This window comes from Pan paniscus, chromosome 12 (genome assembly GCF_029289425.2).
Source record: "Pan paniscus chromosome 12, NHGRI_mPanPan1-v2.0_pri, whole genome shotgun sequence".
In the NCBI taxonomy this organism is placed as follows: Eukaryota; Metazoa; Chordata; class Mammalia; order Primates; family Hominidae; genus Pan; species Pan paniscus.
Genome location: NC_073261.2, coordinates 43,246,594 through 43,266,130, shown reverse-complemented (window position 1 = coordinate 43,266,130; position 19,537 = coordinate 43,246,594).

The following is a 19,537-nucleotide window of genomic DNA, read 5'->3' as shown; positions in this document are numbered from 1 at the left end:
ACTATAAACTTTGTGAGGATGAGTGAGGACCTTATTTATTTTATTTATTGCTGTATCATCAAAAATGAGACTCCAGTCAAACACCAACAAGGCAACTATTCTGTGTGAGAGGATTTTATGTGCTATAAGAGACTATTCTATATTGGAAGACCTGATTTTAAAATCTCAAATGAAGATTATTCTTAAGGCTTTACTGGCCAAAGAAAAACACCATACAACCTCTAAGACACTCTCTTAGTCCATTTTTGTGCTGCTGTACCAGAATAGCAGATACCAGGTAACTTATGAAACAAAAAAATAAAATATTTGGCTTATGGCTCTGGAGGCTGGGAAGTCCAAGGTTGAGAGGTCACATCTTGTGAGGACCTTCTTGCTGCATGAGAGCAAGAGCTTAAACTGGCAACCTCCAGTACTTTTATGCTTGGCAGAAATCCATTCCTGAGGGTGGAGCCCTCATGACCTAAACACCTCCCATTAAGACTTACCTCCTAACACTGTTACATTTGGGATTAAGTTCCTAATACATGCTTTTTTGGGAGACACATTTTCTAATAAGTCTGAATTTGTACAATGATCTCTGTCCCTTCTCTGATGCAAGATTCCAAGCACCCTAATGCCTAATTCAGCAATTTCATGCTGCTCATCCTGGTGCTCTGGGTTTGTCCATGGTTTCGATCTATGCTACTGACCAACCTCAGCTATCTGTTCCCCTTTAGCTCCAGCTGATGTACTCTCAGCCCCTGGCAGGAGTGTATGTAATCATAGGCAAAGAATTGGGCACACGAGAAAAACCAGACATTAGACCAAACTTTAATATTCTCACAATTCATGACCTTTTATAAATCATTTCCTTTCTTGGGATCTCTGGCTTCAATTGCAAATGTAAAGATTATTTCATCAAAATATTTTTGTTTGTTTTGATTTCTGTGGCCTATTGGAAGGTGGAGGATGGGGGGAGGGAAAGGATTCAGGAAAATAATTAATGGGTACTAGGCTTAACACCTGGGTGATGAAATAATCTGTACAACAAATCCCCATGACACAAGTTTATCTACGTATTTAATAACAAACCCACACATGTACTGCTGAACTTAAAAGTAAAATTTTAAAAAGTTGTTTTTAGAACTAGATTTTATTTTTTATTCTGTCTGGGAGCAAGAAAGAAGGCTTGAATGTGAGAATCAGGCAAAGCTTCACAAACAAACTTTTATATGATCCTTAAAGTAAAAGCAGAATTGAAACTGGCCAAGACCAACAAACTAAACCAGGTAAAGGGAGAAACATTAGTGCAGACACTGAGGTAGAAAAACACAGGTCACCTACAAACCAGTGCCACTCCTACAAATTTTTATCAATTAGTGTATTTTATGCATAAGGTTAAATTTATCAGTAATAAGATATTATGAAAGGGAAATTTATTCAATATTAAGAACTTTCCTTTATTCTGCCTGTTTTGCAATTAAAAGTTCCTTTTAAAAATGGGGCATCAATACTATCTTATGGAATATGTATTCTTTAAAATATCCTTACACCTCAAAATTAAAAGTTGGAAAAAATAAGGTGGTAGCCAGAATGTTTTCTAAAATTTTACTAGTTCAAAAAAAATTTTTTAAGTATTGAGATCATTTGCATAAACTGAATAGCAAAAAATTCTGATTGGAGCTCCAGCCTCTTTGGTGGACTATAAGATTAATAAAATGTGGTTCAAAGACCATGAATGTCATAATAGGTGTTACTATTACCACCATTTTCTTAAATAAAAAATAAAGGTTCTGGGAAGTAAAATTACTTTCCAAAAGTTTCATTTTTAGTTGAAAAATTGTATTTGTAACTTGAAAGCTTGTGTTTCTAATGCTTTTGACAAAAGCATTATCTTCTTACCCAGTGATTTTGGTGACAGCAGTATCATTGGAGTGGTGAGGGCAGAATCAATTTTGTCTAGCATTGGGGCATGCAATATAGAAGGGTATTTAGAATAGAATGAATTCCAAAAACCTTTCTGTGAAGTGAGATAGCCTTAGTTGCAGATACATGTATGACATGGGTCAAATAAGAGCATTTTTTTTTTATTTTGATGCTCGACTTTTCTTTTCATTAATGGGAAAAAAGTAGAAGTCTGAAATCAGTTTCAATGGGAAAAAAATCAGTCTGGTGGGGACAGGGCCACTCTTTCTCCAAAGGCTGTAAAGGAGAATTCATTGCTTGCTACTTTCAGCTTCTGGTAGCTACCAGCATTTCTTGATGTGTGGCTACATCGCTTCAATCTCTACCTTAGTAGTTATATTGCCTTTTCTTCTTCTGTGTCAAATCTCCCTCTGTCTCCTTCTTATAAGGCACTCAAGGTTACATATAGGGCTCATCCAAATAATCCAGGAAAATTCTTCCATCTCAATATCTTTAATCACACCCACAATCTACCCTCTGATCCCCAAAGATTTACATCTATCCTCCATGCAAAATGTGCTCATCACATTCTGCCCAATCCTAAAATGACTCAACCATTTACAACATCAACTCCAAGTCCAAAATCTCGTCTAAATATCATCAGCTCAAAACTCTCAAATTTCATCATTTAAATCAGATATGGGGAGCCTCTAGGTATGAGACATCCTGGGGCAGAATTCCTTGACATTTTTAAAGTAAAACATTTGGCCCTGTGCCTTGCACGTAATAGGTGCCCACAAAATGTTAGCCACCATCAGAATTATCCCCTTCATCTTTTTCCCTCATTACATGCTGAGACCAGCTCGGTCGGGGAGACCCTAACCCAGCAGCTCTAGAGGAATTAAAGACACACACACAGAAATATAGAGGTGTAAAGTGGGAAATCGGGGGTCTCACAGCCTTCAGAGCTTAGAGCCCCAAACAGAGATTTACCCACATATTTATTAACAGCAAACCAGTCATTGGCATTGTTTCTATAGATATTAAATTAACTAAAAGTATCCCTTATGGGAAACGAAGGGATGGGCCGAATTAAAGGAATAGGTTGGGCTAGTTACCTGCAGCAAGAACACGTTCTTAAGGCATACATCGCTCATGCTATTGTTGTGGCTTAAGAATGCCTTTAAGTGGTTTTCCACCCAGGGCTGGCCAGGTGTTCCTTGTCCTCCTTCCTGTAAAGCCACAACCTACCACCTTGGGCGTTAGGGCCATTATGAACATGTCACAGTGCTGCAGAGATTTTGTTTATGGCCAGTCTTGGGGCCAGTTAATGGCCAGATTTTGGGGGGCTTGCTCCCAACAATTACATGGCTTATTTTCTTTAGCTTACCATGGTTCTGCTGTAGCTATGTCTTTAAACATGGACGATTCAGATCCTCCTTGGAATAACATAAAAAGTTAATCATAAATGAAAAATAAAATGATTGACTGTTTAGAAAAAAGGATAATCAGAATGGAGACGATAAGGGAAGAATATCACTAAATACGTTTCACATTCTCATAGCAGAGAAAAGACAAAGTGTAAGATGTGATGATGATGATGATGATGATGGTCATGGTGGTACTAGGAGTAGCAGTAGCAGTAACACTTACTGAGAATTTATCTTGTAATGGAAGCTTTTCTAAGTGTTTTACCTGTGTTACCTCATTTAATCTTCACCACACTCTTGTGAGGTGGACATTTTATTATCCTCATGTTTAGAGGAGGAAACTGGGATAGAGAGTTTATGCAATTAGTAAGCGGCAAAGGCATGTTCTCCATGATAGCTAATTGAAACAAAGTGCATCAAGCACCTGTCTCATATAATCCTGAAATTCATGAAATGCAATTTCAGAGAATTTCTGTTCTTTAGAAAATAACCTGCAGAATAAGATATAGAAGAGAAAATAAAAATAGCTGAAGCAGTATGCTCTAAACAAAATCAACAACGTCAAAAAATGTTAATAAGTAGCATACAAACTTTAGTTACGACATATTCCAGTTAATATATCAAATCTACCTCTTACCTGATGTATTAATTTGGTAAAATAATGTAAGAAGTGTGAAAAATGAAAGTATATAAGAACTAGATGAAAACCTGAGTGAATTCCTCTTCAAACTTTCTTTGTAGGGAAAGGCTTTCTAACTATGAATCTAATTATGAATCTAAGCCTCTTTTACTTTCTTCTGGGAAAAAAAAACCACTTTACTTTTTATTTGGGAGATTACTTGTGACTTAGGTTGAACTCTCAATCAAAGTACCTTGCCTTCTCTGGCCAAAACATGGATTTGTGACCAAAGCTACTCCAGTCTGCCTTTCTCCCCTAGAATTTAAATCAGTTTTAACATTTGTGTTTTATATTATTAAAGCATGAAATAAGAAGGGAGCCAGATACATATAAATTATTTGAACTCCTTTCTCCCTGAAAAGGCAGAAATTTAAAGAATTATCCTCACATTGAGAGACTATATCTGAACTCATGGGGACAAAAGTAAATTGTAATGACATTTGCATTTTGTAATTAACATGGTTTGGAACTTGAAGATTTGGAATTTGAACAAAGTGGTGAATTATGAAACGGGAGTGGGCACGTATCAGAACATGAACAAATGATGAGTTCTGCATTGAGGATTTACATACTGAGGACAGGCCATTTGTACTGGCTTAACTATGTAAAATTGTACAGCATTAGCAAGAAAGAGCAGCTGTGGCATGACAGTGGCGATGCCAGGACAGATCTGGGCAGTGGATCTTATTCTTTCTGAACTCTTGGCATACTCTATAAAGAATGAAAAGTTTCATATGAGTTAAACAAAAATTAAAATATCTCAAAACTGAGAGCAGGAAGCTTTAAAATTTTACACTCTTCACTTCTTTGATTTTTATGATTATGTTATAGTTTCAGTGAAATAATTCACTATCCTGATCAAGTTCTATTGACAATTATGAAGCAAAGATTTTAAGACTTTGCTTCCAAACTTTGTAACATTTGTTTCAAAACTTTAAACAAACAGTACATTTTCATTATTGCGAATTATGCAATTGTATGCATAATTCATCAAGTCTCACTAAAAAACAACATCTAACTTGCAGATAATCTAGAAAAAGAAAAATGATACTGGCCATCTATGAGAAAAACAAAGGACTAAAGATGGAATGAAATAAAAAGATTAGAATTTATGAAAAAACTATAAGGCATGAAAAATTGAAAGGTTGTAATATCAGTGGATAAATATTGCAGTTTCATTTCATAGGTAGAACAGGTGTTTGTGAGCACAAATGTTGAAAGGCAATCATATTTGTGTATACATAAAGTCATATGAAAATAAACATCGTTTATGAGGTCCAGAGAATTCCCATTTGAATAATAAAGTCACTCAAATTTATGGCAATAGCTGGGATATATAGGGAACCTGTGAACTAAGTTTTGGGACTAACTAAAAGGTTGGGAAGTGACAGTGGTGAGACATACTATTCGAGTTCTGTGTTGTATCCATGTCCCTTTCAGCATCCCCAGATTGTCATGGAGCAAATAAAGTTGCAACTCCACTTGCTAGGATTAGAATAAAATGTGAAGACAGTGTAAGTCAGGCAACAGCTCTCAGAAGTAGCTATTCTGCCTGCAGTGCTTCTAAATAACACCAGACTGGTCTTTAAAGCCTGGTACAAAAGCGATCCTATTTACTCTTGTGGCATCTTTCAATGTGTAAATTGAAGACCAATAAATCTTTTCTTATGAAGACAGTTAAGGTTTCAGAAGGATAAACATGCCATTCAAAAGAAATATTAATTTTATTAATAATAAGTGGATCCTCAAATAGTAATAAACAAAAATAGGTTTTATACTGATATGCCAAGCAGGGATTATGCCTCTGTCTGATAAAATGTAGGTGCCCTTTTGCTCCTATGAAACACACCTCGTGGTATTTTATTTTAAAATAGGATTTTTTTTTTTCACTCTCATGGTACAGCCTGTTACTAGGGAAGGGGAAATGTACGTTTAAACCGCAGAAGAATTCAGGAGAGTTATCCTATGAATTTTGTTAGTTGAATAACCTCTTATGAAAGAAATGAACACTACTCATGGACGCTGCCAGGGGATGATTGGTTGGAAGAATTGAGAGACATTTTGAAGGACCTAGAGGCTGACAAGTAACATGTTATCACTCTGAAGTGATTAGCTTAATTTCTCTACGGATTGAACTTCAGAAATGATGACTTTAGAATAGAGTATTGCATCAGAAGAGAAATTCACAGTCTGTCAAGTAAAGGAAATTGGTATCTCTATGTTTCTCATTTCAAGAAGAGGCCTATTATTTTACCCCAGCATATAAAATTCCAATCAAAGTTCCATATACTCACAATAATTCTGGGATTCTGGTTCCAGTTCTATGCAGTTAATAGAATGTACAATGTATTGTTTGAGAAGAAGCAATGTAAAGACACATAATTACCAAATATTTTTCTTCTTTCTTTAACACCTAGGAATTTATATGGGTACAGCTTTATCCAATTAAATCATTACCACCATTAAAGAATAAAATTAAGTTAATGCTACACAGGATGGTGATGGCATTAAAAATGAGGGATTCTGTCTCTTCTGATAGAAAATTTTAGGTATCAAGTGACAGCAGCTTGGGGGACAAGAAGTCTAGAAACAGCAACAGAAAATATTCACCAAATCGTAATTTTTCCATAATGAGACCTAATCTTTCAAATAAAATTTTACCACTTATTAAGTTCCCAGCACATGTATTAGTTTTTGTGTTGTTTAGATGTCATTCAAACTAATGGGTTGAAACAGTCATATGTGCAAATAAAATATGAGTTGTTTACCAACACAAAATAACTAAATAGTTCAATAGCCTTTGCTTAAGTTGACTGGATAAGAGAGTCTGAGCCCAAAGATATAATGATGTCATATTACAGATATTTGTATCCAAGGGAAGCAAAAGCGAAGGATAAAGGTTAAGTGACACAGAGAAATAGAAAAAGCAAATACAAGAAGGAGCATTAGTTCTCACTAAGCACAGCTGATGGCAGGACATTCTCAGAAACCTAAATACAACTACCATGTCTCAGGGAAATTTATTAAGGTAAGAAAAGAAGATAATCTCTCTGCTAGCTCTATTCCAGTTTCCATTCCCCATTGGTAAAAGCATGTCCACAGGTCATAATAGTTCGTATGTCAAAGATGTGTTACTTGGTGACTCACGTAAGCATTTGGGGCGTGCCAGAGGCTCTGTGTATCCAGACTTGTTAATGTGCTGGTATAGCTGTCCCTACTTATCAGTCACCTTGCACATGTGAAATCATTATTCTGAAGTGTTGGCAACAGTTGCTGCAAAAGTATGGGTTGAACCATCTCTAGGGCCATTATGGAGCAAATCAGTGTGCAAGTCTAAAGGCAAGAAAATAGGTAAATTGGAACATATTTGGGATAGTATATAACTTTGTTTAGTAAGGGCCATCTCTTGAACCATTCTTGTAAGTTGATCCACGTAGAAAAAGCTTCCCTCAAGAAAAGTAGGTATCCAGTTCTTCAAGGGTACCACTAGGTAATATGTCCTAGAAAAAGTTAAATAAAAAGGCTAAGCAAAATACAGTATCAATTTTTATATCACATCTATTTCTCCCCCATCTATGTAAGATTTCCCTCATAGTTGGCCATCACTTAGATGAGTTGGGTTGCTTACTTGGAAGAATAACCCTTACTGAAACCATGGTGGTTTTTACACTTAGCTGCAGTGTTTTCGCGTTCTTGTGGATATTATTGTTGAAACTGACTATTTTCATATAATGCTGGATGTTGAAGCACCAAGAGAAAACCTGATGAATCTTCTGGGTTAAACATATCCCCACCACTACCCTCAAAAAAATCAGCGTGGATTATCAGTAGATTAACTCTTTTCTTTGCTTGCTAGTCCCCCAATATGAGAGGCTGAAAATGACAACATGGTAAGCCCAGATTTTAGTACAGTGGATACTTGACTACAAGCCCTGCCAAGACCCTAGCTTCACCTAGCCCCAAGAAGCAGTCAACAATTACCTGAAAGATCTTAAGATTTGGAAATGAAAAGTTCAAATTTCAAAGTGCATAAAATAACTGGGAGTGATGATGGGAGCTGTTGATCCTACTTTTACTCCTTAGTTGCTGGATCAGTGTATTTTATTGAGGACACTGTGTATGAAATAAATAATTGATTCAGTGCATAAGTGGCACCCTGGGAGACAGTGCCCAATCTCATGAGGTTTTGTCAATTTGATGCCTCAGTTAAGCCTTCAGCACTCCATTCCAATATCAGTCCTGTTCAATCAAGTTGGCTGATTTTTGATGGTTGAGTATGTGGTATGTACAGTGGAATTCCTATTTATTAACTCATTGTCACAGTTCCTTTTCTATAAAAGACTCAGAAATATTATGTGGGATACCATGTCAATACATTAGTCATTCTGTAAGTCTTCAGTTAGTGGTGCTGGTGACAGTACACAAACATGAAGAGCCAATTCAAGTATTGATTCCAATATGGTGAGTTTCTGTCTCTCCCAAAGTGGGAAGTTGTTGAATGTGATTGAACAGTCCATGTTTGGATGGCCTAAATATCTGAAGAATAAAGCCATATTAAAGCTTCGGCATTGGTTTCTGTTGTTGGCAGGTTGGATATTCAGCACTGGTGGTAGCTAGCGTATCTTTAGTGGACAGTCCCTGTTTTGGGACTTAAGAATGTATTTCATTTTTTTCCTAATGATTATTCTGTCCTTAGGTACATGGTACAAGTACCAGAATAATCTAAGAAACAGATTGTCAATCACAAGATGAGTCATCCTATACATCCAGTTTTTGGGAGACTTGTTTGTAGTAGATACTATCTGTTGGCCATTAGTATGAGACAAAAAATGTCTGCAGTGTTTGTTCTAGATTGTATATATGCATCTGGGCACCTGTTCCCCTGGTAACCTTGTTCTGAATCTTGTAAGCTTGTTCTTTCTAGGCCTCTGACCAAACAATGCAGCCATTCTCCACTGCCTGAGGTTCAGGGTATATCAATACCTTAGATATCCTCCCCCACCAAAAAAGTGGGTTTTATTTCATCACTGTGTCTTGTGCCACCCTTGAGATGAATTTTAATTCAGTAGAATATCTTTGCCAGCTGGTACCAACATACTGTACTGATATCTGTAAATTAGGTTTTTACTCTTTCCTCCTTCATGAAGGAACTGCATATAAACTACAAGCAGGGGTTAAGGGAAACATGCCAGGTCAGCTGAGGTAGGTGACATGGGAATCTGGACTTCTTCATCATGTAAATTATGTCTGCCTTTCGTACCTGCTCAAAGCCAATTTTGAATGATTAGTTACTATGATAAATTACAACTATGCCCACTCCATCCTATGACTTGGTAAATTTGATAACACATAACACCCTGAGTATATAGTCTTTTTCTATTTAAGGATCAGGTATTTTGTCTTTATTAAATCTAAACAGGGGAATACCTAAAGTCGATGTAAATTGGTGTGTTCATTTAGTTGCTGAAAATAATTTTGACGAAGATTATTTTTGATATAAAGTTTTACTAGTACTCTATGGAACTTTCTGTATTTGAGATACAGAAACAGATAAGCAAAAGGCAAATAACAGAGGAGGTCAGAAGGAAGAGCAAGCATCTCTATGTCTACAACTCTGCTATGTTGGGAACTCACTAATAAATATTGCAATATTTACCATTTTGATGTGAGCAATGGAAGAGAGAAGAGGAGTTATATTTGATTATATTCAGTGCTATAATATTATTAAAAGAGAAGATGTTCACAACCATAATTTCCTTTTAGTGCTAAAGAAAAATCAATAATAAACCTAGTGTCTTTCATGCCAAAATGGATTAGTTTATATTATTGAAGATAATGTCTTCTGTATTCAAGTTTGTACTTAAATACAGTGCAACAGAAAAGACTGAATTGTCTAGATGAAATAGTTGTAACTGAGACAAGTCACAAATAGAATTAACAAATACTTCTGCAGTAAATCTTTACTTATTTAGAAATTGAGGCTTGTTTTGGTATAAAAAACAAGGTTTATAGTATACTTTTAGAGGCAGAAAAACATAAATAATATATGCATAATATTCTTATACTTATAAAATGTTTTTATATACACTATTTTAATTGAATTGCTTGTGAGTATTATAGTGAGTTAATTAAATGTTAACAATGTCTTGCCACATGGAAATACTGTTAGATCTAGCTTAATAAAAAAGAAAGAATCGTGTAATCCTTTTTTATGGATACAGCTTATATAAAATACATTTCTTAAGCAGTTTCTCTCTCAATAAAATCAATGTCCTATAAAATTTGACTCATAATTTTAATTTGCATAAGATTTATTATTTAATACATGCTATAAAAATATCAAATTAACATGATTTCACTAAAATCAAAAACCACTAAAATCAAAATCACAGAGTTTTTTATTTTAGTGTGTATGAGATAATATCAAGAAATATAAACTTTATGCCTTAATTATTCATGTCCAGTTATTCCTGGCTTCTTTTTCAAGTGTTTAATGTATATTATGAAGCAGATGTATGTGGAAAGACTTATGCCATAATTTATATAAGTGAATAGGCAAACCAGATTTTTTTAAAGAGCAGAGAACTAACAGTGAGAGATGAATGAGCCATAGAAACAACCATCTCCCTGGAGCTCATTTACAGAACACAAAATCATAGGTATATTCTCATTCATAAACTCATTGTATGAAAAGCCAAGGTCTCCCAGACCATTTCTGCCTCCTAAAATGTACTGACTACCTGAGGGTTTTTTCAGGCGATAGAATTTTCAGCGCTAAGAACAAGACAGTCTTAGGAAACCAGGATAATTTGTCACAATAAGTACTAGACATTTTTACTTGGGGATAACAAATGGGGACAGTTTATGGGCCTTGTGGGAACATCCTCATAATCTCAAATTCTCTTCGTGATCCTTACAACATGATCACCCCCAAAAAATTCCAAAACGCTTGCCTTGTTGAAAAAAAAAACATAGAAAAACTTTCAGAAAAGAAAGAAACCATTCTCACTTAGATCATCCTCACTGAATTACCAACAAATCTCAAGTTTTAATTTCCATTCTCACCTATTGGTTATCTCCTATTGTATTGTCTAGCATTTTTTTTTTAATGTTGAAGAATGTTAAAAGTAAATTAAACACACACACACACACACACAAAGTAAATTAAACACATCATAACATCCACCACTACAAGCTTCATGATGTGTCCTAAACAATAAACTTTCCACATATGGCTAAATGTGATGTGCTCACACTTAACAAGAGTAATTCTACAGTATCACCCAATGGGCATCCCATACCCAAGTTCACCTAGTTTGAAATTGAAAATTGGATGTAAGAACCTGGGTGCCCATAGCATACTAAACTCAATATTTCAAACACAAACACATCCTATCCACCTCCTTTCTACCAGAATGAGATCTGTTCTTTTTCTTCTGTTCCTCTGATCATTAACGCCATGCTGAGGAAAGAGATTTTATTTGTTTGTGTTTGCTTTTATATAACCACCATACATATTTGGCTATTGGCAAGAATATATTTTGCAATTCTTAAAAAATTCAGAATTTCTTATTAATATTAAACCTATTGTTTTCTCTTAGAAGTATTTTTAATTGGTCAGGCATGGTGGCTCACACCTGTAATCCCATTACTTTGGGAGGCTAGGTGGGCAGATCACCTGAGGTCCAGAGTTCGAGACCAGCCTGACCAACATGAAAAAACCCCATCTCTACTAAAAATACAAAATTAGCTGGGCATGATGGGGCAAGCCTGTAATCCCAGCTACTCAGGAGGCTGAGGCAGGAGGCTCGCTTGAACCTGGGAGGCAGAGGCTGCAGTGAGCTGACATCGTGCCATTGCACTCTGGCCTGGGCAACAAGAGTGAAACTCCATCTCAAAAAAAAAAAAAAGAAAAAGAAAAAGAAAAAGAAAAATTAATAGAAATATTCTTAATCTTGGACTGTGTAATTTGGTCTCTATTTCTCTTAAGTTTTATAATTTTATGATTTTTTTTTTGTGTTAATTCAGTGCAAAGTTTTCAGCATTGTCTTTCTATTTACTAATACTGATCTACAAACTATCAGGTCTATTATTCTATGGCTCTATGTATGAATTTCAATGTGCCTAACTTGTTATTTTTCTTACTTCTGTGTTCTCTTTCATTCATATATATATATGAAATATATATATTGCATATATGTATCATCCATATATATGCATGATATATATATCATACATAGGTAACTAATAGCTTATTATTTGCATTTATAATTTATCTGTCCTCTATTCATGTTATTGCAATGGATGTTGATATTATACTTATGTATCTGAGGAAATAAAATCTATTTATATCATATTACTGATTTGCATTTTTGCTGAGAGTATACATATTGGTATACTCATTTTGGTAAATGTTGACTATCAATCTGAGTGATACTTTCAGTCATTTACTTTGAACCTGAAATTTTCATTCTCAGGTTCATCGTCAAAAGGATTAACAAACAGAATCTTTTGATGCTTGCCCATTCATATTTTGGATTTACAGTTGCCTTTCTGGGTCACCAACTGATATTGGGGCTAATTTAGTGCCAGCTTGGCCCGTGTTTCTTTTTTCCTGGTTGTGCTTATTTCCTTCAGCCAACCACGGCAAGGAATTGTATGCAAACCTTAGGTAGCTGGCCTAAGTTTTTCTCAGCCCCTGCGAACGGGCAGGGAGCTCAGGCTTCTGGTTTCACAAGATGAGCTAGACTTTGATCTTCAATAGCGCCTAAGGTACTTTCGGGCCCCGTTATCCAAGAACCCTAACTCCAGACTCTCTCCTCACACATTCAGTCCTTGATCCCAGCAGGCACACAGCTTCAGCCCCTGCCTGCTACAGTGTGTTTCTATTCATATTCTAGCCCATGGACATCTTTTTCCTGCTTGTGGTTAAATTACTTCCTTTTATTTCATTTTTATTTACTCTTACTTAGCACTTCCATTTTTGAAGGGAAGGGAATATGTAAATGCACAAACTATATTCTTATTGCGGCCAGAAGTCGCCCCGTTTCTTTTCAAGATTCCATCACAATTCCTTGTCTGCCTCAGCAAAATATATTCAACATGCTCTGCTGTTCCGTCACCGCTCTTCCACTCCCCAACAGCTTGCACTCTGTCCAATTTCTAACATTTTATAGCAACTATCTCAAAAAAGTCACTGATGATCTCTGCTTCCCACATAATAGTATGAAGTTTTCCACCTTTAATCTCTGCAATGGTAGATATTTGCCAATGTCCTCTTGCTTTAAATTGCTTTTCCTAGTGTTATTTTCATACTTCATAAAAGTTGTGATACAAGCATAAGCATATGAATGCCAAATAAAAACAAACAGATGTAGGCTTTCTATGGTACTAATATAACCCTTTTTCTTACATAGAAGAGTCAAGTTTAATACCTTCGATTAAAACTTTTTAAGTTAGTCAATGGATTTCTACTAATTGTGCAGAACAAAATTAGTAACATATTCCATAGAGTCGGGCAGAGTTTTGACATCATTGGCCTTACTTCCCTGTATGCATGGGAGTATAGAAGACAAACGGAAAAGCAAATGCTTTCAAAACAAGCAATTCTCATTTGCAAGGTTATTTTAGACTTATTTGTATGGAAGAACATTGAGTGCCCAATACTTTTATTTTATTTTGTTTTATGCGAAGCATAGTTGGTGTAAATGAAATCAGTGACTACATTTCTCAAGTCTCATTCTAGAGACAATATTAAAGTCTTAATGGCATAACATAATCATACACTGTTTTTCCTTGAAATGTTATTAAAGTGCTTGTAGATTCTTATGCAGTTGTTAGAAATAATAGAAAGAGATTTATATACAATTCATCAGCTTCTCCAAGTATTAACATTTTTCAAAAGTATAGAATAACATCACAACCAGGATACTGGCATTAAAACATCAACTGATCTTATTCAAATATCCTATGTTACTTCTACTCATAAATATGTGTGTGTGTTTAGTTCTATATTATTTTATCCCTTGAGTAGGTTCTTATATCCACGCCCATAGTCCAGATACTCAAAAGTTCCATCAATCCAATTAGAAAATGATAGAAAAAGATGAAAAGCATAACAAAGATGAAAAGTAAACAGACAACAAATGAGTACATTAAAATATTTTCAGCATTGTTAGCCATAAAGGAAATGCAAGTTAAAATCACAATGAGAAGATGTCACTGCACACTTATCAGAATGGCTAAAATTAAGAATAGTGACAATACCAAGTGTTTGGAAAGGATGTCAAGAAATTGGATCTCTCATGTACTGTTAGTAGAAATATAAAATGGTAGAGCCACTCTAGAAAGAAATTAGAAAAATTCTTTTTTTTCTTTTTACTTTTTTTTTTTTTTTTTTTGAGACAGAGTCTCGCTCTGTCACCCAGGCTGGAGTGCAGTGGCACAATCTTGGCTCACTACAACCTCTGCCTCCCGGGTTCAAACACTTTTCTCGCCTCAGTCTCCCACGTAGCTGGGACTACAGGTGTGCACCATCATGCCCTGCTAATTTTTTTTTTTTTTTTTTTTTTTTTTTTTAGTAGAAACAGGGTTTCACCATGTTGGCCAGTGTAGTCTAGAAATTCTGACCTCAAGTGATCTGCCCTCCTTGGCCTCCCAAAGTGCTAGGATTACAAGCGTGACCTACCATGCCTGGCCAGAAATTTCTCATAAAATTAAATATGTCTTTATAAAATGACCCAGTAATTTTACTTTCTAGTTTTTATAGCAATGAAATAAAAACTTGTGTTCACCCAAAAGCATATGAACAAACGTTTATACTCTCTTTATTCATAATAGCCCCCCAATAAAAACAACCTAGATATTGTTCAACAGGTGAATGTTTAAACAAACTGTAATAACATAGACTACTACTTACCAATAAAAAGAATGAACTATTGAAATACGGTACAACTTCGCTGGATCACAAGGGAAATATTCTGAGTGAAGAAGCTTCTCTCTTAAGATTGCATATTGTATGATTACATTTATATTGAAATGATAAAATTTTAGGAATGATTAACACATTAGTGATTGCCAGGTTTGAAACAGAGATGGGAGGGAGATAGGTATGTTTACAAAAGAACAACACAAAGGATTTTAGTGATGATACACTATTTTATATTATTGTGACACTCTTTGGGTAAGAAATTTAACAGTTTCTTGTAGATGTCATTTCACTGATCTTTATAATATTCTTAAGAATAAAAATACAATTTTCTGGAAGATAAGGATAAACATATATATATATATACACACACACATTTATACACACAATACAATATTTAGTGTTATGCCATTGCAAACACATATATACGTGTGTGTGAGTATATATGTATGTGTATCTGTGTATGTATGTATGTATCTATCTATCTATCTATCTGTCTATCATCATCTATCTTTATCTATCTATCTATCATCCATCAATCTAGAGGGAGAGACATTCCTTGTTTTAGTAGCAAACTTGAGTAAATAAATCAATGGGGAAAATAATAAACAGCAGACTACAAACTCTAGCTTATTCAACCAATTTCAACATAATAATTTGGTTGTTAGGAAAGATCTTATTTCAGAATGCTGAGATATTTGTCACAAAAATATAATGTGTCAAACTTCCAAAAGTCTTGCTACATTTATGCTAGTGATTTAATAAGTTTTCACAGGAGACAATCTTCAACATTTTCCAAGGATAACAATTCTCAGAAAGGCCACGAGATCTATTTAAGAAGACAAATGTTAATTATCTGCCACAAACTTTCATTCTGCTCTAGACTCACCTAATATTTACTGAGGGACTACATCATTTAGGCCTGTGGGGAGATTTGGAATGAAATTTCCATTGACTGTACACCTGAGGTTTGGTGATAGCAAAATTAAATACATGTTAAATAGACATATTATTTCTTAGAGCAAAGGAAGGAGTAATCAATTCTGACTTGTGAAATTGTGGTATTTAAACTGGATGTACACAAAAGAGAATTATAATAATAATAAAATATGAAATATGAGGTAAGTCATACCTCTCCAAAGCTATACTCTTGTTCCCCGTCTTTCATTCACATCCTTTATCTAGATGACCATCAAGTAGTACTTTGCATCTCCTTGGAACAAAGATGTCCCTGACATATCTGAAGTGAGGCACATATAAAGATGGAGATATAGTGAGAGGTCAGTCCAGGGAAAATAATTAGGACAAGATCCCAGATCATTGCAAAATAAGCTACAGATAGAATATTATTTCTTTTTATATTAGCCAGTGCAGAAAATATAGGTTTATTGGACATTTCAAAAAATTTATGGAAATTATTATTGCAATTTAACAGGTCTGGAAGATGAATCAGGTAATGTCGAAAATGTGAGATACTTGCTCTCTTTGCGTCATAGTTATTCTTTGCATAGTCATGTGTTTTAGGACTCATTACAAGACATGGTCATTAATTGTTCACCAGTAAGTTTGCTACATTCAACTTTGAGGATAGGTAGCGCATTTTGCTTATCTCTTCCGTACTTATTACAGTTCCTGAAGAAATGAATGTTTACTGTAATTAGAAACAAATAAATCAGCTCAAATATGAGTAGTTTTATATATGTAATGGTACGTTCTTGGGTAATTTCAAATACTACAGGTTCTTCTGGAGACTGATATGCAAATATTAAGAACCTTTGAAATACACATCTACTTTCCTGCCAAAAATTTCATATGTAGGTATTTTACCTAGAAAGTAGCAAAAGATAAACAAAAAAAAGTATAAACACATGGTTACTCATCAAGTTTATAATTGAAAAAAGTGAACATATTAAAATATTCAACAGTGGGAAATGGTTAAAATGATAGTATATACACAAAATGCTATAAAGAGCTATAAATATCATAATACTAAAATTACAGAATCATATGGGCCATTTCTGGTATTCTGAGGAAAAATTATGGTCTAAAAATTATCAGAAACTATAGTTCTAATATTTAAAAATAATACACATGTAAAATGATAAAAGCTGTTATTTTCTCTGGCTGCTAGAATTAAAATTTTCATTTTTTCCTTTGTGCATCCTCTTTCAAAATACCAGTGACAAAAAAGTTTAAATAAATGCAAAATAGCCTCAGAGAAACATTGCAATTTGTTAACATAATAGGTTGTATTTCTCAGCCTGCCTTTACCGAGGGGTGTTCATGTGACTAATTTCTCAGCATAGGGACATTAGTGCAAGCATGGTGAACAAATTTCATGGTTGAGTCCTAAGCCTATAGGTAAATGATCTTCCAGCTTTCCTTTCCCTCCTTATTGGCTAGAGGATAGATGCATACATGGCTTACTTTCTTTTTTTTTTTTTTTTTTTTTTTTGAGACGGAGTCTTGCTTTGTTGCCAAGGCGCTATCTGGGCTCACTGCAAACTCCGCCTCCCGGGTTCACGCCATTCTCCTGTCTCAGCCTCCGGAGTAGCTGGGACTACAGGCGCCCGCCACTATGCCCGGCTAATTTTTTGGTATTTTTAATAGAGACGGGGTTTTACTGTGTTAGCCAGGATGGTCTCGATCTGCTGACCTCGTGATCCGCCTGCCTCGACCTCCCAAAGTGCTTAGATTTCAGGCGTGAGCCACCGTGTCCGGCCCATGGCTTACTTTCAACAACAACAACCACAACAAAAAAAATACGGAAGGAATTTGTCCTTGCAAAGCTGCCAGTGTGGAATCCTCAACTGAAACTCTTGTATGGATTGAAATAAACTTTGTGGAATCCATTGTATTTGGAGCTCTCTTTTTGCAATAACATAGACTCTTATGTATGTATTATAAGAATTGGTACCAAAATTAAGTGTTACTATAATTAATTTAAAATATGCGACATTCACTTAGGGATAGTAGGGTAGAGAAGGCACATTTGTTGCAGCTGAGTAACAGGTGACTCCTGTTATACTATAGCAAAATACATGGTAAAGATAGATGATTGAGTGAACGAATATTGTTCAGGTATCTGTTGCCTTGCTGGTTTGAAAAAGCCCGCTTCTTTTAGATTCCTAATGCCAGAAAATAAATCTGTTACTCACAAACTCTTTGAAGGTCCTTTGTGATTGTCAACAACAACAATAAAAAGGAAAGTTATTCTAAATAGTCAAAGACATTGATTGCCTTCTCACCCAAGCCTATTTGATTGATCTAGGTTGTTCTAAGGCAAGCACAGTTAAAATTAGGAAAAGATGGATAGTTTGAAAATGGTAGGTAGGGTATAAATTGGGTTTTAAAACCGTGCTTGCAAACACATAAAATTGTGTAGAAACAAACAGAACAAAAATCCACTAAGTTTTTTGAGGAGGGTGTATTGATAAGTATTCCACAGGCCTGACTTTAAAGAGTGCATTTTTTGTTCTTATGTTCTTCCTTTCATGTTCTTTTATTTCTTTCTTATTTTCTTACTCTTTTCTTCTTTTCCTCGTTTATTTTTGTTTTGGCTTTCTTAATTAGAGAATTGTGTAATTATATACAACAAAATCTTAGGTGTATAATTAGATTAAATTTGAGAAATATATACAGCCATGTAACTACAATAGCATGCCATGGTATATAACATTTGCCTCATCCCAAAATGTTATGTTTCTTTATCTTTACCACACTCTGGACCCTGGCAACCACTGATGTACATTCCATCACTATAATTTTGTCTTTCATAAAATTTTATACAATTAGCATCAAACTGTATGTAGTATTTTGTAACTGAATTTTTTTTTAACTTCACAGAATGTGTCCGAGATTCTCCAGGTTGTAACATACATCAATGATTCACTAATTTTATTGGTAAATATCATTACATCATGTCAATCTACCACACCTTGCTTATCTACTGAGCAGTTCATTAGCATTTAGTTATTATCTCTTCTTGGTAATGATAAATAAATCTGCAAGTCTTTTTGTAGCCATTAACTTTTATTTCTTTTGAGTAAATACCTAGAAGTGGAATTAGTGGAATTATTGGATCACAGGGTAAAGATATACCTTATATTCTAAGAAATCATCAAATTGTTTTCCAAATTGGCTATGCTATTTTTATTCCCATCAGAAATATTTGAATGTCTCAATTACCTCATATATTTGCCAACATTTGGTATTGCTACATTTTTATTTAGTTTTAGCCATTCTTGTTCACATGTAGAGGTAATTCATTGTAGTGGTTTTAAAAATATATCCACAAATTTTTTGAAACTTCTCCATTAAAGAGGTGGAGATTTATTCTCTACCCTTTAAGTGTAGACTGTACTTAGTGATTTGCATCTAACAAATAGAATAAAGCAGTGGGAGAGACACAGAGAGAGAGAGAGGGAGAGAGAGAGAGAGAAGAGAGAGAGAGAGAGTGTGTGTGTGTGAGTGTGTGTATGTTTTCTCCAAAACTAGGTCCTAGCCATTGGGACTTCCTCATTACACTCTGTCTTAGATTACTTAATCTTGGAGGAAGGAAGCTGCAATTTGTGAGTATCTATTTGGAGAGGCCTGAGTGGCAAACACTTGAAGTCT